The 25,937-nt window shown below is 35.3% G+C and overlaps 1 long non-coding RNA gene across 1 annotated transcript in view; it reads left to right on the top strand.

The window, feature by feature from the left end:
* The window catches only part of LOC144614082 (uncharacterized), an 82,318-nt gene that overhangs the window by 52,581 nt on the left and 3,800 nt on the right, over nt 1-25,937 (top strand). The window contains exon 2 of the long non-coding RNA XR_013551607.1: nt 10,883-10,956. This is a non-coding gene — a long non-coding RNA (uncharacterized LOC144614082). The remainder of the gene's footprint in view (nt 1-10,882; nt 10,957-25,937) is intronic.

The following is a 25,937-nucleotide window of genomic DNA, read 5'->3' on the forward strand; positions in this document are numbered from 1 at the left end:
CTTAGTGCTTTGGCGCATATCCTTCCTGGGCCTTTCCTGTATTTACTAGCATGAGAATGACAATGAGTAGTTAAGACCATGTAATCAGCTACACAGCCTGAGTTCAAATCGCTCTACTGCTTGGCATTTCTGCAGATGTGAGCATGTTCCCTTTGCCGTAGTTTCTTCATTTCTGCAACTGGTCTCATAATCATGTCTATCAACAGGTTGGTTATACAGATTAAATAATATGGAAACAATAGAACAGTGTTTGGCTGTAACAATCTTGATGGGCTCTTGACATAGACAAACATGTCTAGTTTTCATACATATATACACAAAATCACAACCTCTACATAATCATATTTTTTTACAGTGAACATTTCACAGTTTCTTCATATCATAATAAAAATTATATTCCTTTCTAAAATTGCATCATAAACCTACCTTTTCATCTATGATTATAGAGGAGATGTGATTAGATTATCAGACAATTCAAAAATTCTATAACTTTACTGGTCATTCATTTTCTCCAAGATCCAAGGCTTTTTTTTTTAAACTGTATAGCAGCCTCATTCAGAATCACCTATGAGGCAATCCAGACAGCATCAAGGTATCTGACAATTTGATATTCCACTTGTCTTTTTGTGCCAGGCCATAGACAACAGCTGAAGTACTCAGCAGTCAGAAGTGGTAACAGGAGAGCCAGTGTTAAGAAAGGGGACCTGAAAGATGGGAAAGGCTGTCCTTGAGTATGGAGGTTGGTGGTAGTGGATGAGCTGAGGACCAACTACCAGAGAAGAATGGAAATTGGTATATGAGAGTAGGTACTTATGACACCACAAGTACTGATGCTCAAAGTAGCCTGGCAGAACTAGCAGGAACAATTGATCTCAAAGGCCTAGGAAAAACCGCAAGATTCAGCAACTCAACAATTAAGGGGACAGAATCTAGCCTGGGAAGGTGGGTCATGAAGACAAAGATACATGAACAGCAACAAGGCAATTTACCCTCCTGAGATACTGCTCTAAAACTCTACTTCATTTAAGGACATTTCCTATGAAGGCAAGAACCAAGTTCAACCTTATGTGACTTCAGTGTGGCAAGAGAAAATGGCTACATTTAGCTGGACTGGAGATGGAAGCAATCAGGCTCTGACAGAATGAAGCCTAGAGCATATCAAAGCACACAGGCTGATTTTCAGGGACCACTGGTTGGCCATAATTATTATAAAACTCAATGGATTTCAAGTACAGATTATTATAAGTTGAAAACATAAGTCAAAAATGAAATTAATGGACGTAGCCTACCTTAAATGTGCTCAGAGTGCTTAAATTAGCCTACACTTGGGTAAAGTCATTTAACATAAAGCCTATTTTATAATAAACTGTCGAATATCTCCTGTAACTAATTGAATATGTACAGAAAATGAAAATCAAAATGGCTCTATGTGCACAGAATGGTTGCAAATGTATCAGTTTATTACTCTTCTGATCACATGGCTGTTGGGGAACTGGCTTGCCATTGCTGACACCATCACGGGAGTATAATACTGCATATCGATAGCTCAAGAAAATATCAACATTCAATTTTGAGGACAATTTTTACTGAATGTGTATCACTTTTGAGTTTTCCGTTTTTATACCAGTGTAGTTAACATACAATGTTTATATTAGTTTCAGGTGTACAATATATAGTAACTCAATTTTATACATTACTCAGTGCTCATTATGATTAGTGCACTCTTTAATCCCCATCACCTGTTCCACCCATCGCCTCACCTACCTCCCCTCAGGTAACCATCAGGTTGTTCTCTGTAACTAAGTCTGTTTCTTGGTGTGTCTGTCTGTTTTTCCTTCATTTATTTTGTTTCTTAAAGTACATAAGAGTGAAATCATGAGTGTTTTTCTCTTTTTTCACTTAGCATTATAATTTCTAGCTGTATCCATACTGCACATAATATTCCATTGTGTGTGTATTTATATACACACACACATACATACATACATACCACATCTTTTGTATCCATTCAACTATTGATAGATACTTGGGCTGCTTCTGTTATATGTCTGTTGTAAAGCTGCAATAAACACAGGGGTGCATGTACACATTGAGTTATTGTCTTTGTATTTTTTAGGTAAATACTCAGTACTGTGATTACTGGATTGTAGGGTACTTCTTTTTTTTTAATTTAGGAAGAAACTCTATACAGTCTTTCACAGTACCTGCACCAGTTTGCTTTCCCACCAACAGTGCACAAGTATTCCTTTTTCTCCACAGCCTCACCAACACTTGTTACTTCTTGTGTTTTTATTTTAGCCATACTGACAGGTGTGAGGTGATATCTCATTGTAGATTTGATATGCATTTCCCTGATGATGAGTGATGTTGAACATCTCTTCACGTGCCTGTTGGCCATTTGGATGTCTCTGGAGAAATGTCTATTAATGTCTTCTGCCCATTTTTTAATTGGATTCTCTTTTGGGTGTTGAGTTGTATAGGTTCTTCATATATTTTGAATACTAATCTTTTTTTTTTTTTTTTTTTTTTTTTTTTTTTAATTTTTTTTTTTTCAACGTTTATTTATTTTTGGGACAGAGAGAGACAGAGCATGAACGGGGGAGGGGCAGAGAGAGAGGGAGACACAGAATCGGAAACAGGCTCCAGGCTCCGAGCCATCAGCCCAGAGCCTGATGCGGGGCTCGAACTCACGGACCGTGAGATCATGACCTGGATGAAGTCGGACGCCTACCCGACTGCGCCACCCAGGCGCCCCTTGAATACTAATCTTTTATTGGATGTATCATTTGCAAATATCTTCTCCCATTCCGTAGGTTGTCTTTTAGTTTTATTGATTGCTTCCTTCAATATGCAGAAGCTTTTTGTTTTGACAAATCCGAATAATTCATTTTTGCTTTGATTGTCCTTACCTCATGTGACATAGCTAGAAAATGTTGCTATTGTTGATCTCAGGGAAATTCCTGCCTGTGCTTTTTTCTAGTATTTTTATGGTTTCAGGTCTCACATTTAGGTCTTTAATCAACCTTGAATTTATTTTTGTATATGGTGTAAAAAATTGGTACAGTTTCACTCTTTTGCACACAGCTGTCCAGTTTTCCCAACACCATTAATAGAAGACACTGTCTTTTTCCCGTTGTGTATTCTTGCCTCTTGTCCAGGATAAATTGACCATATAATCACAGGTTTGTTTCTGGACATTCTATTGTGTTCCATTGATCTAAGTGTCTATTTTGTGCCAGTATTACACTGTTTTGATCACTATAGCTTTGTAATATAATTTGAAGTGCACAATTGTGATGCCTTCAGCTTTTTCTTTTTCAAGATTGTTTTGACTATTTGGGGTCTTTTGGGGTTCCATAAAAATTTTAGGATTATTCTAGTTTGTGAAAAAAAGCTTTCTGGATTTTGATAGAGATTGTATTAGACAAGAAGGTTGCTTTAGGTATTATAGACATCTTAGCAACATTTATTCTTCCAATACTTGAGCATGAAATATATTCCATTTGTATCTTCTTCAATTCCTTTCATCAATATCTTATAGTTTTCAGAGTACAGATCTTTTAATTCCTTGGTTAGCTTTATTCCTAGATATTTTATTATTTTTGGTGCAACTATAAATGGGATTGCTTTCTTAATTTCTCTTTCTGTTGCTTCATTATTAGTGTATAGAAATGCAATGGATTTCTGTACAATAATTTTGTATCCTGAGACCTTATAGGATTCATGTATCAGTTCTAGCAGTTTTTTGGTGGAGTATTTACAGTTTTCCATATATAGTATCGTGTCATCTCCACACAGTGAAACTATTACTCCTTCCTTACCAATCTGGAGGTCTTTTATTACTTTTTGTTGTCTGATTGCTGTGGCTAGGACTTTGAGTAACATATTGAATAAAAGTAGTGAGAGTGGACATCCTTGTCTTATTCATGATGTTAAGAGGAAATTCAGTTTTTCCCCATTGAGTATGATGTTAGCAGTGGGTTCTTCATAGAGGATGTTTATTATATTGAGGTATGTTCCCTCAAAACCTACTTTGTTGAGGGTTTTTATCTTGAAAGGATGTCATACTTTGTCTAATGCTTTTTCTGCATCTATTGAAATAATCATATATATGTTTTTTTAAAATTTCTCTTGTTGATGTGATGTATCACATTGACTGATTTGTGAATATTGAACCATCCTTGCATCCTGGGAATAAATCTCACTTGATTGTGGTGAATGATTTTTTAATATATTGTTGGATTTGGTTTGGTAATATTTTGCTAAAGATTTTTATATCTATGTTCATCAGAGATATTGGCCTGCAATTTTTTTTATAGTGTCTTTATTGGGTTTCGCTATCAGGGTAATGCTGGCCTCATAGAATGCATTTGAAAGTTTTTCTTCCCTTCTATTTTTTAGAAAAGTTTAAATAAGTATTAACTCTTTCTTAAATATTTGGTAGAATTCACCTGTTAAACCATCTGGTCCTAGACTTCTGTTTGTTGAGAGTTTAATTACTGATTCAGTATCATTTCTGGTAATAAGTGTGTTCAAATTTTCTATTTTTTCTTCAGTTTGGGAACATTATGTTTGTAGGAATTTATCAATTTCCTCTAGGTTGTCCAATTTGTGTATAATCTTTCAGAATATTATATAATCTTTAATATTTCTGTGGTGTTGGTTATTTCTCCTCTTTCACTTGTGATTTTATTTATTTGAGTCCTCTCTTCTTTTTGATGGGTCTGGCTAAAGGCTTATCTATCAATTTTGTTGATCTTTTTAAAGAACTAGCACCTAGTTTCATTGATCTGTTCTATTTTTATTTTGTCTGTTTTTAGTTTATATTTCATTTATTTTTGCTTTAATTTTTCTTATTATTTCCTTCTACTGGTTTTGGGTTTTGCTTGTTCTTCTTTTTCTAGCTCCTTTAGGTGTAAGGATGAGGTATTTGATTTTTTTTTAATATCTTGAAGTAGGTCTGTATTGCTACAAACTTTCCTCTTAGAATAAGTTTTGTCACATCTTAAAGATTTTGGACTGTTGTGTTTTCATTTTTATTTGTCTCCATATATATATATTTTTTATTTCCTCTTTGAGTTTTCATTGACCCATTCCTTTTTTAGTAGCATGTTATTTAACCTCCATGTATTTGTGGTCTTTTCAGATTTTTTCTTGTGGTTGATATCTGGTTTCATAGCTTTGTTGTCAGAAAAGTTGCATGGAATGACTTCTATCTTGTTAAATTTGTTGAGACTTACTTTGTGACCTAATATGTAATCTATTCTGGAGAATGCTTTATGTACATTTGAAAAGAATATACTTTTTTTTAAAATGTTATTTTTTAAGATGGAGTGTTCTGAATATAACTGTTTCCTTGTTGATTTGGTATGTGGATGATCTGTCCATTGACGTAAATAAAGTCTTAAGGGGTGCCTGGGTGGCTCAGTTTGTTAAGCGTCCGACTTCAACTCAGTTCATGATTTCACAGCTCATGAGTTTGAGCCCCATATCAGGCTCTGTGGTGACAGCTAGGAGCCTGGGGCCTGCTTCAGATTCTGTGTCTCCCTCTCTCTCTCCCCCTCCCCCACTCACGCTCTGTCTCTCAAAAATAAATATTAAAAATTTTAAAATAAATAATAAATAAATAAATGGAGTGTTAAAGTGGCCTAGTACTATTTTATTATTATCAATTATTTCGCTTATGTTTATTTTAACTGCTTTAAGTATTTGGGTGCCACACGTTGGGTGCACAAATTTTTATAATTATTATAACTTCTTGCTGGATTGTCCTCTTAATGATTATATAGCATCCTTTTTTGTATCTTGTCACAGTCTGCTTAAGGTCTATTTTGTCTGATATAAATATTGCTACCTCAGCTTTTTTTTTCACATCTATTTGCTTGATAAATATTTCTCCATCTCCTCACTTTCAATCATGCCTATATCTTTAGCTCTGAAATGAATCTCTTGTAGATATAGGTGGGTCTTTTTGTTAATCCATTCCATCACCCTATATATTTTGATTGGAGTATTTTGTCCATTTACATTCAAAGAAACTATTGATAGGTATGTATTTATTGCCATTTTGTTACTTGTTTTATGATTGTTTTTATAGTATTTCATTCTTTTCATCTCTTGTTGTCTCTTGGTTTGCTGGCTTTCTTTAGTGATATACTTGGATTCCTTTCTCTTTAATTTTTGCATATCTATTACTCATTTTTTATTGCTGGTTACCATTCAGTTTGTATATAACATCAATATATAGCAGTCAATATTAAGTTGATGGTTGCTTAAATTTGAACTCATTCTTTATTCCTCCTCCCATATTTTAGGTGTATGGTGTCATACTTTTTATTTGGTGAGTCCTTTGACTGATTTTTATAGATACATTTATTTTACTGTTTTTATGTTTCCTACTTACCATACTCTTGCTTATGGTCTTTTCTTTCTACTCAAAGAGTCCTCTGTAACATTTCTTAGTGGACTGGCTTAGTGGTCATGAATTCTTGTAACTTTTGTATGTCTGGGAAACTCTTTATGTCTCCTTCTATTTGGAATGATAGCCTTGCTGGATAGAGTATTCTTGGCGGCAGATTTTTCCCATTCAGCACCTTGAATATATCATGCCACTTCCTTCTGGCCTACAAAATTTCTGCTGAAAAATCTGCTGACAGACTTATTGGTCTTCTCATGTATGGAACTGCTTTCTTTCCTCTTATCTCTCTTAAAATTACCTCTTTAACAGTATATTTTCCCATCTTAACGATTATGCCTTTTGGTGTAGATATCTTTGAATTGATTTTGTTGTACTTCCTGGATCTGGATTTCTGTTTCTTTCCTCAGATTAGGGAAGTTTTCAGCTATTAATTCTTGAAATAAATTTTCTGTCCTTTTTTTCTTTTCTTCTGAGATTTCTATAATGTGAATGTTATTATGCTTGAGGGTATCACTGAGTTGCCTAAGTCTCTTCTCATTTTGCATTTTTTTCTCTCTACAGCTTAGCTTGATTACTTTCCATTACTCTGTGCTCTAATTCACTGATATGTTCTTCTATTTCACATGGTCTACTATTTATCCCATCTAGCGTATTTTTAATTTCATTTATTGTGTTCTTCATGTCTGATGGGTTATTTTTTATCTCACTGTTAATGGTCTCACTGACGTCCTCCACTCTTCCCAAGTCCAGTGAGTAACTTGATGAACATTACTCTAAATTACCTATTAGGCATTTTACTTATATCAATTTGGCTTAGGTCTCTTGCTGTGATTTTGTCCTGTTTTTTTTCTGTTTGTTTTTTTGTTTCTTTGTTGTTTTGTTTTTGTTTTTTTCATTTAGAACCTATTCTTCTGTCTCCTTATTTTTTCTAAATCTCTGTGTCTGTTTCTGTGTGTTAGGATGTTAGGAAAGACAGCTACATCTCCTGCACTGGAAAATAATGGCCTTATCAAGAAAAGGTCCTGTCATGTCCTGCTGTGTATTGTCCCCTATTCACCAGAACCTGGAATTTCTGGAGTATCTCCTATGTGTGTTGCATGTGCCCTGCTATTGTGGCTCACCCACGTTTTCCTTCAGACAGTTGACAGCAATTGCTCCCTTGCCTTTGTGGGCACAGTGCTTGGTCCCTGTGGTGTTTGTAGGCCAGTCTGGGGCTGCCTTGGGCTTGAGTTGAGTCAGACAGGTGTTTGCCAGAGATGCAATAGCACCAAACTTAAGGGTGCTTTCCCTGTGTTGTTCCTAATAAGCTTTCTTTCGTGGGCAGTGGATCCAGTTTTCTGCCTCCTGCCCATTGCTGGGGCTGCCGTCTTACTAGTGTGAGTGGGATTATCTTTCCCTCATCCTAGTGCAGTAGTTACTTGGGAGTGGTGCTGGCCACTGTAGGGGATGCTTGCACACTGCCAGGCCTGTGGCACCACCCTGTTTGGGATCTGGCCAAGACAAGACTGTATTGGAGAGGGTGGACCCAGGGAAGCACAGTGCAGGGGTGGTGCAGTCGGGCGGCAGTGCTAACAAGTTAGGTACTCAGTCCCTCAGGTGGTCATGTATTTACTCTGGGGAGTGGGGTAGGAAATGGCATCTGCCATTTCCTTTGTTCCTGGAGGAGGTCCATGGAGATGTCTGTCCTACTGGGACTGGCTCTGGGATTAGTAAATAATTCTCCTTCCCTTATGCTGCAGGCACCTTTCAAACTGCTGCTTCCATGCTGTTATCTCCATGGGCCTTTTTTTTGTGTTTTCTCTTTAAGGACATATTCTCAGTTTTCTATCATCTTCCTGGCTCTCCTAAAGCATACCCTGCTGATTAAAAAAAAAATTAATCTTTATTTACTTTTGAGAGACAAAGAGACAGAGTGCAAGTGGGGGAGGAAGAAAGGGAGAGGGAGACACAGAATCCAAAGCAGGCTCCTGGCTCTGAGCTGTCACCACAGAGCCCAATGTGGGGCTCAAACTCACAAACTGCAAACTCACAAACTTTGGTTCATGACCTGAACCAAAGTTGGACCGAAGTTGGATGCTCAACCAACTGAGCCACCCAGGCACATCCCCCCCTCCCCTTTTTTAATTCTGGGGTTGAAGTCCCACTGCTTTTAAGAACTCAGGAAATTAGCCCTTCTGGTTTTCAAAGCCAAATATGAAAATTTATATTCCCCTTCTGGGTGCTCTAGTGTGAAAATCTGTTTCTTTCCCCTTTCTGCCTCAGTGGCATCCCTCCCCCTCCCTGAACAGTCCTAGGAGTCCATTTAGCTCCTGACTATGTCTCTGCCTTTCTTACCCTCTTCACTGTGGCCTCATCTACATTTAATTGTGGAGTTCATTCTGCCAGTCATTGAGTCATTTTACAGGTTATTTATACTGATGTGAGTGTTATTTTGTTGTATCCATTAGGAGGAGGTGAGCCCAGGTTTCTCCTCTGCCATTTTCCCTGGAAGTCCTAATTAGCCTTCTATATATATATAGAAGCCTTCTATATATATATTATATATATATAATATATATATATTATTTTTATATATATAATCACTTTTGTACTATCATAAAATCAAAAATTCATAGTTGAACAATCATAATTTGACCATCTGTACTAAATGTCTATAATATGCAGCTCATTGGACAGAAATAAACTTTCCTATTGAAAGAGCATCATGCCACTCTTTTTTTTTTTTTTACTTTTTTGAGCTCCCTATTTTTTCCCATAATAATAAAGAAGTGTTCTCTCTCTAAGGGAAGCAATTTATGACAACAGGAAAAGGGATCTTTAATGTGAAATTTCATAAAAATGGAAAAATTATATACATTGACAATAACCACATACAAAAGAACATCATATTTTAAAATGGATTTGAATAAAAAATAGAATTCTAATACTAATTACAAAGTGTTCTGACAAATGCAATGGGGAAAATTTTTAGCCTGGACGACAGAAGAACCAGTCATATTCTTTTCTGGATTTTGAGGCTTTGGAGTTGTGCTGGGACAAGGGTAGTAGTAACTGCCACATTGCACAACTTCAGAATGCTCCATTCACATAGTGTTGTATGTTAATATCATCCCCTGCTGTTGTGCATTGAATGCAGCCTGCATAGGAAAAAGTAGCAATCTTACTGCTGATCTTTTTCTTTAAAGCTTGTTCTATGATTCACTGGATTTGGCTCTTTGCTTTTGTATTCTTGGTCTACACTTTTGCAGTTTTTCAAAGCTGACTTTAAGAACACACTTTTCAACTGATTTCCATAGCAGCTTTGATCCCTTCAGTGTTCTCTTCAAAATGCTACCTACATGCTAAGCCCTATGTCTTTCATATAAGGTCTTGTCTGTACCAGCATTAAGTTTCCTCCATTTGGTTCATGTTCTTCACTATAAAGGATACTTCATTTCCTTAAACAGAAAGAACCACTTTCCAAGTAGAGCCATAGCTAACACTATATTCTGACGTGCAACTTCTTGATACTACTGGATGAATATTAATGCTGTTCTCTATCAATATCAGTCATATTTTTACGATTTTGCAACACATGGCATGCTACAATTATATGGCAATACTAACATGAATTAAATCTAGTCTCTATCTTCGAATTCTTATAGTCTCCTAAAAGAGGACAACAGGGGCGCCTGGGTGGCTCAGTCGGTTGAGCGTCCGACTTCGCTCAGGTCATGATCTCGTGGTCTGTGAGTTCGAGCCCCGCATCGGGCTCTGGGCTGATGGCTCAGAGCCTGGAGCCTACTTCCGATTCTGTGTCTCGCTCTCTCTGACCCTCCCCCGTTCATGCTCTGTCTCTCTCTGTCTCAAAAATAAATAGACTTAAAAAAAAAATTAAAAAAAAAAAAAGAGGATGACAGGATCCTAGAAAATTAAAACTCAGCATAACTTCCTTGAAGGGAGTATGATTTCACTGGCTCTGTGAGGGCATGAGTTCCTATTCTTCATGTTCCCAGCCTCTAGCACATGCTTTATTATTTGGTGATTTAAAAGATACTATTCTAGTGGTACCTGGGTGGCTCAGTCAGTTAAGCATGGACTCTGGATATCTGCTTAGGTCATGATCTCAGAGTGGTAAGATCAAGTCCCCATGCTACACTGAATGTGGAGACTGCTTGAGATTTTCTGTTCCTTTCTCTCTCTGCCCCTCCCCTGCTTGTGCTTGCTTGCTCTCCTTTTCAAAATAAATAAGCCTAAAAAGATGTTATAGCACATGAATAAAAGGCTGTATTAGCCTACCAAGTAACAGCTTGGTTGAAATTAAGAAAAATTCCAAAGAAGAAAGAGTATTCAATCCTAGCTTTGCAAAATAAGATACTGGTAGGCAGAGAAGACAAAAGAACATTCCTGGAATAGATAATACAATAATAGCATGAACAAAGTCATATATACAAGTTATCTCTGCCTGGTGCTCTCTTTCCCCAGATACCATGTCTCACTCTACTTCGTTCAAGTGTCAAATGCCACCTTACTAGAGAGAGACTCCTTCCTTGATGACTGTTTTGTAAGTAGCTTTCTACCCTCTTTCCCTTACCTCATTTGAAAATTTATTTATTACTAACTTACACATATATACATTTTATCTATTGTTTAGGTGTCTGTTTGCCCTGATTTAAATATAACCTCCATAAGTTAGAGAAAATACTATTTAGTTTGCCTACTGGTAAAGCCTCAGATGCAAGAACAATGACTAATGCAAAGGAGATGTTGTGTTTTTGTTTTTAAGGCAGTGAGGCAGGTAGGAAGGAATAATTGATTGGGAGTCATGACTATTAAGGATAGCTTTAATTAAGTAACTTTCTCTCCTCTGGTTCAGCTCAATGGCAAACAAACTAAATACTTGGTCACCACATTCACCACTCAAGAGATTCCCAGACTTACCACCACCATTTCTCCACAGAGGCTCTCTACCTTCCCCAAAAGAACAGGCACTTCACTTTGATAAGTTGCTAATCCTTTCACATTAGCAGATCCAGTCATTTTCAACCATCCTTTTGTACTAGCAGAGAGATGATCTTTGCAATAGAAATAAAAACTTGCATGATTCTAGTTATATCTGAATGAATACTGCCCTGTGAAATTGCCTTTGGTGCTACTTGTAAATGCTATTTTTCAGTTTCATGACCTGTATCTATAATCAGCATCTCTGATAAGATTTGCCTTCCTTACTCGTATCCATTTCAATGTTCACGTCTTTATTCTTCTTCTTAGGTATGCCTTCTTGCAAAGCAAATTCTACACCTCATTTCACCTACATTTGCCCAAGCACAGGTAACTATTTCATTGCCTCAAACAGCTCTCTGAACCCAATCATGTGCTGCTTTGTTTAATATTTGTAGTGTCATGCCTGTTTTCTGCATGGATTACCTATCACTATTTTTCTTAAGACTCTGTTTTCATCATGTCTGCTTATCTTGAACCAGCTTTTGAAGGATTTTATATGTTGAAGTTCAGTCTTAAAATTTAGCAAAGCTCTTTAGTTATCCAAATGAGCTGTAAATGGCTAGTCTTTAAACCTACCCTCTCTAACACACAACTTGGCTTTCTTATCAAATTTAAACTGGCTTAGAAACAGCATAGTGGAAGTGAGTCAAACTAACTGCAATGTGTCAACTGATGTTCTAAGTCAGCTGCTTTACCTAGTATCTAAGGAAGCAGGGCTAGCGGACACCTTTCATATTGCATTTTTTCTCTAAAATTTTTGTTCTGACCTGGAGGTAAAACATAGCAGTCAAATCTCACAACACTGGCTAATTCAAGACAAATTTATTATATGACTATTATATGACAAATTATTATATGACATATAACAATGTAAATCTATATATATATAACTATATGAAAATATGTATACATATACACTATATTGAGTCTCTCCTTCCAAGAATATGGAAGCTATTTATTCAGCTGTCTTAAAATATTTTTCAATAAAGTTTTTAAAAATTGGCAACAATCACATTGCTTAGAAGTGTGACAAGATCTGAGAGCTAGTAAACAGAAATCTCAGAAACAAACCTCTCATGGGAGTTTTTGAATAATCAAATATTTGTGCTTACACGTCTGACTAGACTACAATGGAAACATATTTTTCTCTGTTCCTCAAGTGCTCAATGGAATATGAGCTATAGGCTCATAGTTTCCAGGCTATATTCACTAAAGACTGCCTGAGAAGTTAAGAGATATGTCAAAATCAGACATTTCACCAGAGGCAGTGTTAGAAATCAGAACTTGTGTGATTTCAGTAAGCAATTCCAGCACCCAAGTCTGTCATGCTTAATAAATATGTCCACATTTGACTCTTGAACAACGATGGGAGTTAGGGGAAGGTTGACCACCCCTGATGTAGGTTCAAAATCTGCATATAACTTCTGACTCCTGAAAATCTTAACTATTAATAGCCTACTGTAGACCAGTAGCCTTACCAATAACAGAAACAATCGATTAACATGTTTTATATGTGTATTATATGCTGTATTCTTATAATAAAATAAGTTAGAGAAAATAAAATCTTAAGGAAATTATAAGGAAGAGAAAGTACATTTATAGTACTGTATTTATTGAAAAAAATCTGCATACGCAGACCTGCATGGTTCTAACCATGTTGTTCGAGAGTCAACTATATATGTTTCGTTGACTGGATTAATGAGTTTAAATTTATTCTGTGAGTCAGTTCATTTTTAGAATTAGATTTTGCAGATGTGACATTCATAATATGTAAAAACTTCTTTGGACACAAAGTATATCCCCAAAATATGACATAGATCTGGTGGCTTAAAAATAAGTCTAGATCATACCAGTGACATCTTGAAGTATAAGGCCCTTAAACCTATCAACTATTCTGAGCTTCTCAGTCAATAAGAAAACTTTTTTACCCATTTGTGGATAAAAAACCCATTTTCATGTTTTTAACCAAGTATAATCCATTTTATTATCGTGCTTGTCCAAATAGAATTTTCCCAATTATTCTTTAAAAGCCTGTGCAGTAAAACAGATTCAGCCAGAACACACTATTATACCTTTGCAATGCACTTTTATACTTCGAGATATAAAGAACTTGATTCCCTAGTCATGTCAAGAGAAGCATTATTACATTCCTGTCCTTACCTTGTGTTCACATCAGTGAGATGAGCTTTTTGCTTCAACGCTCTGTGTAGTCCAAAAGCCCATCAGTTTTGATTACATGAGTTCAAATAATGATTTTAGAAAGTGAGGAGTTAATGATCTAAAAAGGTAGGAGGCAGGGAAAACAGAAACTGTAGATATATCGAGGGTCATAAAAATAACACAAGATTTAGATTTAAAAAAAAAATTTGGTTCAAATCACATCTCTTACATGCTGAAAAATCATGGGCTAGTTCCATGGAACTCCACTGGAATTTGTCCAATGGAGATATATTTCTGTAAAAACTAAATTAGCACTTTCTGTTTATTTCAAGCATACTGAGGTTCAATAAAGTAGCTACCAGCCACTTGTGGCTATTGAGTGCTTGAAATGTAACTAGTCTGAATTATGATATACTGGAAATATTAAATACTTCTCAACTATTTGAAGACTTAGTGACAAAATAAAACATCTCAATAATTTTACATTAATTGCATGTTGAAATGATATTTAGATATATAGAGTTAAATAAGATATATTATTAAACTTAATTTTTTTCATTTACTTTATTAATATCATTACTACAAAGTTAAAAATTAAAAATATTTCTGTTGTACAGCATCTGCCCCATATGTTTGCTGTTTTGTCGCCACTAGACTAGAGTTAACTCTGAGAAGAGGGATTTTTATCTTCCTTATCTTACTGTACTACTAACTGGTGAAAATTCTGACATAAATATAAGTATATATATATAATTTACATTGAGTAAATATAGTAACTTTAATCCTGAGTTTTTAATGCAGTTTCCTAAAGAAGTATCATTGTCGCTATAAGCAGACAAATTCAAACCATCCTTCCTTTGTTTTCTATCCCATTTGTTACTCAGAGTTCCAAACAACATTTGTTTTGGTCTCATTGTTTTATACAGCCCATGGGTCAAAGGAGGAATTACGAGCAAAATGAGAAAATATATTGAATTAAATGCAAGTTAAAACACGACCTACCCAGTTTTCAAAAATGGATTTTAATCAGTGCCTAGAAGAATATTTATAGCAGTACATGGAAAATAAAGTCTAAAATTAGAATCTAAACCTCCACATTAAAAATGATTTTAAAAAACCAAATTAAAATCTAAGTGGAAGGAAGGGGTTAATAATTTTAAAATGAACAGATATTAGTAAAATAAAAAACAAAAAACGAAGATGAGTTTACCCAAAAATATCACTTTATTTTTTGACATAACAGGAAAATTGATAAACTTCCAGAGTTCAGAAAAAAAAGATCCTACAGACCCTAGGATGTTAAAGGTGTAATAAGAGATCATTAGGAACAAATTCCTACCAATAAATTCAATAATATAAATAAAATGGGAAAGTTCCAAACTTTTTAAGTGTCAACACTTAGGAATTAATTCACTTTTTAAATCTATTAATTAAATTTATACTTCACCACCTTCCAAAAAGAAAGGTCCAGACTTACATGGATCCAATTGTTAATTCTATAAAATAAAAAAGAAATACCTGGAGTGCCTAGGTGGCTTAGTCGGTTAAGGGTCCAACTTCAGCCTAGGTCATGATCTTGCCTTCCCAAGTTCGAGCCTGGCATCAGGCTCTATGCTGACAGCTCAGAGGCTGTAGCCTGTTTCAGATTGTGTCTCCCTCTCTCTCTGCCCCCTTTCCCACTCATGCTCTGTCTCTCTCTCTCAAAAATAAACATTAAAAAAAATTTAAAGAAAGAAATAACTATTCTATGGGTGCCCACCAAAATATTAGAAGAAGAGGAACTATTTCCCAATTGATTTTATGAAGCCACTGTTACCATGATAACAAAATCCAATGGGCATTATGTTTTTTAAAAAAGGAAACATGCGAAGTGATGGATGTGTTAAATAATTTGATGGGGGATTCTTTTACCATATATATAAATTAATCAGGTGTATATTGTAAATATCTTACAGCTTTATGTCAATTATACTTTAATAAAGCTGGAAAAATAAATTTTAAGACACAGTTAAATATCCATTGTGAACATAAAAACAGAATTCTTTAAAATTCTAGCAAAATGAACCCAGGAAATATGGAAAAAATAATATCCCATGACCAATTGTACAGTTCAGAGATTTTTGACAAATATGCAATTCTAGGAATTCAAGGTTAGTTTAACAGTACAATTAATGTAATTCAAATTATTAATCCATTTTTTAAAACCTTAATATTATTTCAATAGATTCAGTAGTTTTGCCACAATACAACAGCTTGGTGATAATAAACAACAAACACAAAACATTAATTTGTGGAAAACTAGCCGACATTATGCTTAATGATGAAACATCAAATGTTTTCACCCAAGATCAAGGGAAAGTAAAGTCTACTCTCAATATTTCTACTCAACATGTTTTTGGAGGCCCTAGTGAAATAATAGAACAGAAAATGCACATAACTTGTAGATAGAAAGATGCAGAAAAACTGTCTTTATTCCTAGATGACCTATTTCCAAGGAATGCATAAGAAGAAAGTCAAAATAAGAAAAACAATACAGTGAAAATTTATAAAGGATTTGAACAGAAACTTAAGATAATGATATATAAATCACTTTAAAGAACACATGAAAAGGTGCTTGGAATTATTAGTCATGGGAAAGATGTGCATGAAATCCACAGTATACTATAGGCATCCATCAGCATGGTTAAAATAAGAAAGACTGACTGTACCAAGTGTTGAATACGTGTAGTAACTGAAAATCATATATTTCTAGTAGGAGTTTAAGAGGTGTAATCACTTGGGGATATAATTTTTGCAATTTCTAAAAAACCTAAAGATACACTTAATATATGATTCAACAGTCCTACACTCAGACATTTATTAAAGAGAAATAAAAGGTATATACGCACATAAGAACTTACATATGATGCTCATAAAAGTTTTATTGATAATATTCAAAAAACGGAAACTGTGTCCAATAAGAGATGGGTGGATAAATAAATTTTGGCAATATTTATACATTGAATATAAATAATAGGAATGGAGTATAAGAATAAATTGGAATGTAGTACTAATACATTAGCCTCATGGATGAATCTCAGAAAAACATGCTAAACGCTAGACACCAGATACAAAAGAGTATATACTACAAAAATTCATTTATTAGGATTTTTAGAAAAGGCAAAACTAAGTCATAATATCAGAAATTCATAATATCATACTGTCAGTTATTCATAATATGAATATTCACAAGATCAGTTTTTGCCTTGGGTTCAGGGTATGTGTGAAGAGGAATGGGGTTAAAAGCAGATATGATTATAAGAATTATGTGTAAAAGATAGTGAATATAGAAATTCCTATAATTTGTCAAAACTCATCAAACTGTACACTTTAAATGTGTTTATTTTCTTGTAAATCATACTTCAATAAATTTTAAATTTAAATATTGAATATAGATTGGTTGCTGGACAGAGGGGATAGATAAGAAAAAGGAAAACCTGTGAATGAAGGTACCTAGGGAAGAAATCATATGGTATAGGGAATGTAGCAGTAGTGAATTTCATGACTAGAATAAAAGATAAATCAACAGGATTTGTTGCTGCACAAATTGAAAAGTTAGAGTTAGAACATGGAAAGTCATGAATATCAGAATAAACATCTCAGATATTTTGTGAACAAATGACAGGACATCAATTTATTCTGTTTGCCCTTCCCTTTTTCAACTGTGAAGTAACATTCTCAGATATTCTCCTGTCTATGAAGGAACATAGGCAGGTCTCCAGCAAACCGTGGAAGGAAGAATGTTATAATTCTTCCTTAAATGGTAGGGTCCTTTTGGCCTCTGGTATGCATGAGTTCCCTGACCATAAGTCACATTATTCACTTGTTTGTATCATGTCAGCCTTCCTCACAATTACTATCAGCAGGGCTCTTAAATATATGTTCACACAACCAAATTAAAACATGATGGTGGGTTTTAGGCATTTCTTGAAAAAAATGCATTGAGCAAAAATAAAATATTCTTCTCAAATATGTTTTTAGATACTGCCTATTATTTTGGTCATGATTTCCAAAATAACTGTCTTGATACAAAGAAACAGGAAGGCTCAGTCAACTATTTTTTCCCACCTCTTAAGGTTAATTTATATTTGATGACTCATAAGGATTGGTTATATATCCCAAAATATTGCAAAGGCTAAAAGATGAAGATATTTTATAAGCCTATAAGTCTGTTGAGCTCGATATTAGACAAAACAGTGTTGTTCTCTCCAGATGGTTAATTTGCATGGCTGCCTTAACACTTGGCTTTTCCATAAACATTTGCTTATTGTAAAGACCGTCATAAGAAATACGTTACTCAAATTGTGAGAGAAAAAAAAAAATACCCTGCAAAAATCTGGCTGTGAGATTTGTGTCTTGCTATTCATGTTTCTAAAATGAAGGAGAAAAGAGGTTTAAAGGATTTGGGGCTTTGAAAAGGCCATAGCTGCTTCTGCAGCCCCCAGTGAATTATTCTCCTGGATTAACCAACTGTTAAAGTTTCAGATAGGGACATTTCAATATGAAGTCTTACTAGAAAAGTAACAATTAGGTAGAGTTCTCAATATTATAATTTCATAGTTATTGTATATCATAAAACACTTTTCAAAGGTTTTATAAGAAAGCATTAAATGACAAATTGCAGCAATATGTTAATGTACTGATAGGATGTAGAAATATTTTACTGTATCAATATGTAACTATTTTTTTAAGAGAGAGAGAAAGAGAGACAGTGTGACTGGAGGAGGGTCAGAAAGAGAGGGAGAGAAAGAGCCCCGGGTAGTCTCCATGCTGACATGGATCTTGAGCCAAAATCTAGAGTTGGACATTCAACCACTGAGCAACTTAGGTGTCCATGTAACTAATATTTCTTTTAATTTCCCATCAAGCAGAGATTCACAATCCTTGCCTTCAGTCTAAACACTGCTAATAATGTTTTCTATTTGTGTTGGGCATTCCTGATAATTATTTCAGTGCATTGTCATAAATCCCCATATAAGTGTAGAAGTGGACTTTAAAAACAACTCAGATCATTGTCTGGGGTAGAAATGAAGAAATATCTGGACTGAGTCATTTTCCTTCCCTCATTCTGAAGTCTTCCTTCTACATTGTGCTGAATCTGTAACATATTTTACAGCTATCACCTAGACAACTAAAGGGGGAAAATCCAAGATGGAACAGAATAAAAGATTAGACATTAGGAAATTACAGAGATTCTCAAATAAAGGCATTTCGGAAAGGGGAGCTTGTCAACTGCAATAATGTCATCATTCAGACTGAAGTCAGAGAGGTAGAGAAGTTTAGAAAACTTTGACTATATTTTCACTTTATGTTTGAAGAAATTTATTTGCACTTCTCTGATGATAAGTGATGTTGAGAATCTTTACATGTGGCCATCTATATGTCTTTTTTGGGAAAATGCCCATTCAGGTTCCCATCCATTTTTTAATTGGATTGCTTGGTGTGTGTGTGTGTGTGTGTGTGTGTGTGTGTGTGTGTGTGTTGAGTTGTATAAGATTTTTAATATTTTGGATATTAACCTTTTATTGGATATTTCATTTGCAAACACATTCTCCCATTTAGTTGGTTGCCTCCTTTGTTTTGTCGATGGTTCCTTTCACTGTGCAAAAGTTTTTCATTTTGGTGCAGTACCAAGTATATTTTTGCTTTTGCTTCCCTTGACTCAGGACACCTATCTAGAAAAATGTTGCTACTGCCTATGTTTTATTTTCAGAGTTTTTATGATTTCAGGTCTCACATTTCAGTCTTTAAGCCATTTTGAATTTATTTTGTATATGGTGTAAAAATATGGCCCAGTTTCATGCTTTTGCATGTAGCTGTCCATTTTTCCCAGCACCATTTGTTGAAGAGATTGTCTTTTTCCCATTGTATATTCTTGACAACTTTGTTGTAGTTTAATTGACCATATGTGTATTTATTTCTGGGTTCTCTATTCTGTTCCATTGATCTAGGTGTCTATTTTTGTGCTGGTACCATACTGTTTTGATTGCTGCAGCTTTATAGTACATCCTGAAATCTGGGATTGTGAAACCTTCAGCTTTATTCATTTTTTCTGAAGAATGCTTTGGCCATTCAGGGTCTTCTATGGTTTCTAGAAACTTTAATGTTATTTGTTCTAGTTCGATGAAAAATGCTGTAGGTATTTTGAGAGGGATTGCATCAAATCTATAGATTGATTTGGGTAATATGGATATTTTAACAATAACAGTTCTCCCAGTCCATGAGCATGGAATATCTTTGCATTTATTTGTGTGGTCTTCAATTTCTTTCATCAATGTTTTAGAGTTTTCAGAGTTACAGGTATTTTATTTCTTTAGTTAAGTTTGGTCCTATATTATTCTTTTTGGTGCAATTGTAAATGCGATTGCTTTCTTCCTTCTCTTTTGCTGCTTCATTATTAGTGTATAAAAATGCAACAGATTTCTGTGTATTAATTTTGTATCCTGCAACTTTACTGAATTCATTTATCAATTCTAATAGTTTTTTTTTTTGGTGGAGTCTTTAGGGTTTTCTATATATATTATTACCTCATCTGCAGATAGTGAGATTTAATTCTTCCCTACCAATCTGGATGTCTTTTAGCTCTTTTCTCTGTATGATTGGTATAGCTAGGACCTCCAGGACTATGTTGTGTAAAAGTGTTGAGTAAAAATACTTCTCTTGTTCCTGATCTCAGAGGGAAAGCTCTCAATTTTTTATCATTGAGTATTGTAAACTGCAGGTTTTTCACATATGGCTCTTATTATGTTGACTTGCGTTCCCTCTAAACCTACCTTGTTGAGAATTTTTAACAGAAATGGATGTTGTATTTTGTTCATTGCTTTTTATGCATCTATTGAGATGATCATACAGTTTTTATTCTTTCTCTTCTTGCTGTAATAAATCACATTGATTGATTTGCAAATATTAAACCACCTTTGTATCCCTGAAATAAACCTTACTTGATCTTACTGAATGATTTTTTAATGTGTTGTTTAATTTGATTTGCTAATATTTTCTTGAGGATTTTTTGCATCTCTGTTCATCAGAGATATTGGCCTATAGTTTTGTTTATTTATTTTTATAATGGCTTTGGTTTTGAATTCAGGGTAATGCTTTGTAGAATGATTTTGAATGTTTTTCTACCTCTTCTATTTTTTTTTTTTTTTTTTTGGAATAGTTAGAGAATAAGGACTAACTCATCTTTAAATGCTTGGTAGAATTTACCTGTGAAACCATCTGGTCTGAACATTTGTTTGTTAGGAGATGATGATGATGATGATGATTATTCATTAAATTTCATTGCAAGTAATCAGTTTGTCCAAATTCTCTATTTTTTCTAATTCAGTTTTGAAAGGTTATATGTTTCTAAGAATTTACTCATTTCTTCTCAGTCATCCAGTTTGTTGGCATATTAGTTTTTATAATATTCTTTAATAATCCTATTGTATATCCACAGTGTCAGGTGGTATTTCTCATCCTTCACTTATGATTTTATTTATATTTGTCTTCTCTCTTTTTTTTCTTTTTATGAGTCTGGTTAAAGTTTTACCAATTCTGTTTATCTTTGTAAAGAAACAGATACTGTTTTCATTGATCTTTTCTATTGTATTTTTAGTCTCTCACATTTTTCTACTCTAATATTTATTATTTCCTTTCTTCTGGCTTTGGGCTTTGTTCTTTTTCTACCTCCTATAAGGTGTAAGGTTAGGTTGCTTATTTGAGATTTGCTTATTTCTTGGAGTAGGCCCATATTTATATAAACTTCCCTTTTAGAACAGCTTTTAACTGCAGCTCAAAGATTTTGGACCATAATATTTTCATTTTCCTTAGTCTCCATGTATTTTTTAATATCCTCTTTGATGTTATGCACGACCTATTTGTTCTTTAGTAGCATCTTATTTAGTCTTCATGTATGTATTCTTTACAGATTTTTTCTTGTAATTGGTATCTAGTTTTATAACATTATGGTCAGAAAAGAAGCTTCATATTATTTATTGAGACTTGTTTTGTGGCCTAACATCCTGGAGAATGTTCCATGTGCACTTCAAAGACTATGTATTCTGCTGCTTTGGAATAGAATGTTCTATATATATCTGTTAGGTCCATCTGGTCTATTGAGTCATTCAAAACTATTGTTTCCTGGGGCATCTGGCTGGCTCAGTTGGAAGAGCATGTGACTCCTAATCTAAGGGTCATGAGATTGAATCCCACATGGAGTGTAGAGATTACTTAAATAAATAAAAAACTTAAAACAAATATTGTCTCTTTGTTGATTTCCTCTGTGTATGATCTTTATACATTGATGTAGGTTGGTTGTCAAGTCATCTACCATAATTGTATTGTTGGCAATTTTTCCCTTTATATCTGTTGATATTCACTGTATGTTTCCATGTTAGGTGCACAGATATTTACAGTTGTTATAACTCTATTTGGATTGTTCCCTTTATCATTACATGTGCCTTCCTTTGTCTCTTGCTACAGTCTTTTTTTTTTAATGTTTATTTATTTTTGAGAGAGAAAGGGAGACAGAGCATGAGCGAGGGAGGGGCACAGAGATAGGGAGACACAGAATCTGAAACAGGCTCCAGGCTCTGAGCTGTCAGCACAGAGCCCAATGCCGGGCTCACACCCATGAGCAAGGAGATCGTGACCTGAGCCGAAGTCGGACACTTAACCAACTGAGCCACCTAAGCACCCCATACAGTCTTTGTTTTAAAATCTACTTTGTCTAATATAAGTATTGCTACCCCAGATTTTTTTTTCACTTCCAGTTGCATGGTAAATATTTTCCCATTCATTTACTTTCAATCTGCATGTGTCTTGAGATTTGAAGTGAGTTTCCTGTAGATAGCATATATATGGGTTATGTTTTTTAATCCTTTCAGTCACCTTATATGTGTGTGTGTGTGTGTGTGTGTTTATTGAAGCATTAGCCCATTTATGTTTAAAGTATTATTGGGGAACACGGGTGGTTCAGTTGGATGAGCATCTGACTCTTGACTTCAGCTTAGGTCATGATCAGGGTCACGGAATTGAACCCTACCTTGGGCTCCACAGAGAGCATGGAGTCTGCTTATGATTCTCTGTCTCTCTCCCTCTCTCCCTTTGCCCCTCTCCCCTGCTTGTGCTCTCTAAATAAATAAGTAAATAAGTAAATAATTATTGATATGTATGTACCAATTACCATTTTGTTAATTGTTTTTTGGTTATATTTGTAGTTCTTTTTTATTCTTCTCTTGCTCTTTCCTTGTGCCTTGATGGCTTTCTTTAATGTATGCATAGGTTCCTTTCTTTTTGTGTATTTATTACAGGTTTTTGATTTGTGGTTATCATTAGGTTCATACTAGAACATTTTATGTGTATAGCAGTCTATATTAAGTTATTGTCGCTTAAGTTTAGCACATTCTAAAAGCACTAAATTTTACTCTGCTCCCACCCACATTTTATACATATAATGTCCTGTTCTACATTCTTTCATTTTGTGCATCCCTTGACTGATATTTATACATATAATTAATTTTATGGATTTTGTGTTTTAACTTTCATACTGGTTTTATAAGTAATTAATCTACTAATTTTACCACATGTTTGCATTTACCAGTGAAATTTTTTTCTTTCATAATTTTCTCACTTTTAGTTATGACTTTTTCACTCAAATAATGCCCTTTAACAATTCTTATAAGAGTGGTTTAGTGGTGATGAACTTTTTAAATTTTGGTTTGTCTGGGAAACTATCTCTCCTTCTATTATGATAGAGAATTCTTGGTTGCAACTTTTTTTTCCTTTCAACACTTTGTAGATATCATGCCAATCTCTTCTAGCCTATAAATCTGCTGAAAAATCAGCTCATAGCCTTATAGAGATTTTCTTCTATGCAACAACTTTTTTTTTGCTCTTATTGCTTTTAACATTCTCTATCACTGCTTCTTGCCATTTAAATTATTATGTGTCTTGGTATGGTCCTCCAAGGGTACATTTTGTTCAGCACTCTCCGTGATGCCTCAATCTGTTTATCTGTCTCCTTACCCACATTAAGAAAGTTTTCAGGTATTAATTTTTTAAATAAGTTTCTGCCCCCTTCTCTCTTCTCTTTTTAGGATTCCTATAATGCAAATGTTTTGATTGAGGCTATCACCGAGTTACCGTAACCTATTCTCATTTTTTATTCTTTTTTTTCTCTTCACCTTGGTTGCTTTATATGACCCTGTCTTCCAGATCACTGATTCATTCTGCATCCTCTAATCTGCTATTGATTTCCTCTAGTGTATTTTTAATTTCAGGTATTGAGTTCTTCAGTTCTGCTTCTTTTTTATATTTTCTATCTCTTTGTTGAGGGCCTCAGTGAGATCCTCCACTCTCTTGTCAAGTCCAGTGAGTATATTTATGACCACTACTTTGAATTCTTTATCAGGCATATTGCTGATCTTTGTTTCATTTAACTCTTGTGCTGTCATTTTGTCTTGGTTTTTTATTTGGGTCATATTCCTTTGTCTCTTCATTTTGTCTGATTCTATGTTTGATTCTATTTGTTAGAAAAGTCAGCTACATCTTCTGTTCTAAAAGTACTGGCCTTATGAAAAAGAAATCCTATGGTACCCTGTTGTGCAATGCCTCTGGTCACAGAACCAGGCAGTCCATGGGTGTCTCCTGTGTGAGCTGCCTGTGCTCTCCTGTTGTGGCTAACTGGCATTTGCTTTCAGTCCAGTAAGCTGCAATTTACCTACTCTGGGTGCACTGGGTAGAGTTTGGTCCCTGCACTGGTAAGGGGTCTGAGGTTCCATGGGCTTGAAGGTAGGTAGTATGAACAATCTGGCTGGCAGTGTGCACCTACTCTGTCTACACAGAAGCATGTGCCTCAAATGGCTATGTGCTTTCCCTGTAAGGCCTCCTGATAGGTTTTCATTGGTAGGCAGGGTTGATGATCAGACCAGATGTCTGCATCCCATCTGTTTTCCAGAGCTGCAGGCTTACTAAATGGGAGGATACTCTTCCTGCATGGCCAGCTGAGAAACTAGGCAGCTGGGACTGATGGTGCACTGGTGGGTGTGGTTATCTCCCCTTTCCCCAGGGCAGGATTCACTCTGGAGTGGTGCTGGTTCCAGCCTGGACTGCTTTCAATGTGTGTCAAAGTCCAAGCTGTTTTAGAGGATATCTGCTGAGACCGGCAGGTTGATGAGGTAGATCCACAGGGGAAACATGGGGGACAGGGCACTCAGTGCTGGAAAAATAGGTGGAAAGTGTTCCTGCTGGTTCATACAAATCCCATATCTAGACTGAGGGGAAAGAAAAAGAAATGTTGCCGTCAGCACTTTTGTTCTTGAAGAAGTCTCCTGAGTTCTCTGCCCCTCTAAAGCACTTTCTGAGATTAGTAAATAACTTTCCTTCATGTATAACTCAAGTGCTTTTCAAACCGCTGCTTTTGTGCTATGTCTTAGCTGAATTATGCTGCTTCTTTAAGACTGTTTCCTATTGTCCCCCACCTTCCCAGGAGCTAAGCCTGCTGATTTTTAAAGTGTCCAGAGTTAATATCCACTAATTTTTAAAGCTCATGAATTTTAGCCCCACTGGTTTTCAAAATCTAATGTGGTGAGCAGTCGTCCCAATAATGTGATCCTCGGGCTTCTCCATGCTTGTGATGTCTCATTTGTGATTAGTCTCATCAGCGATTTGGTTCCCAACTGGGTACCTGCCTCTCCTACCCTTTAAAAAAATTTTTTTTAAGTTTGTTTATTTATTTTTCAGAGAGCGAGAGAAATTGTGAGTGGAGTAGGGGCAGAGAGAGAAGAGAATCCCAAGCAGGCTCTGCACTGTCAGCATGGAGCCTGACGCAGGGCTCAAACCCACAAACTGTGAGATCATGACCTGAGCCAAAATCAAAAGTTGGATGCTTAACTAGATGAGCCACCCATGCACCCATTCCTAACCTGTTTAATGTGGCTTCCTGTGTATGATTAACTATGGAAAGTCTGTTCTGCTGATCCTCAGGTCATTTTCAGAGTGAGTTGAACAAATGTGGCTGTTACCTTGTGTATCCATGGGATGAGGTGAGCTCCGAGTCCTCTTACCCTGCCATCTTTTTGACCCTTTCTAGAGGGTCTCCCAGAGGTAGACTATTGGTTGGTACTTGGCTCAGGAAAATTTTCATTGTGATAATTGGGGTATTTTTCTCAATCCTCCTATAGTATCTTCATGCTTCCTCATATCTTGTGCACCTGAGCCCTAGGAGTAAACTTTGCTCAGCCTTCCTTGTCTTTTCCCTTTGGTGAGTTTAAGCATAAGAGTTTCCTGCTCTGTCTTCAGTGATAGCAGCACCCTGCATTGTATCCTCAGAAAATCCCAGGTACAAGAAGGTTCC

The sequence above is a fragment of the Panthera onca genome, chromosome A2, assembly GCF_046562875.1.
Source record: "Panthera onca isolate mPanOnc1 chromosome A2, mPanOnc1 haplotype 2, whole genome shotgun sequence".
NCBI classification, from domain to species: Eukaryota; Metazoa; Chordata; class Mammalia; order Carnivora; family Felidae; genus Panthera; species Panthera onca.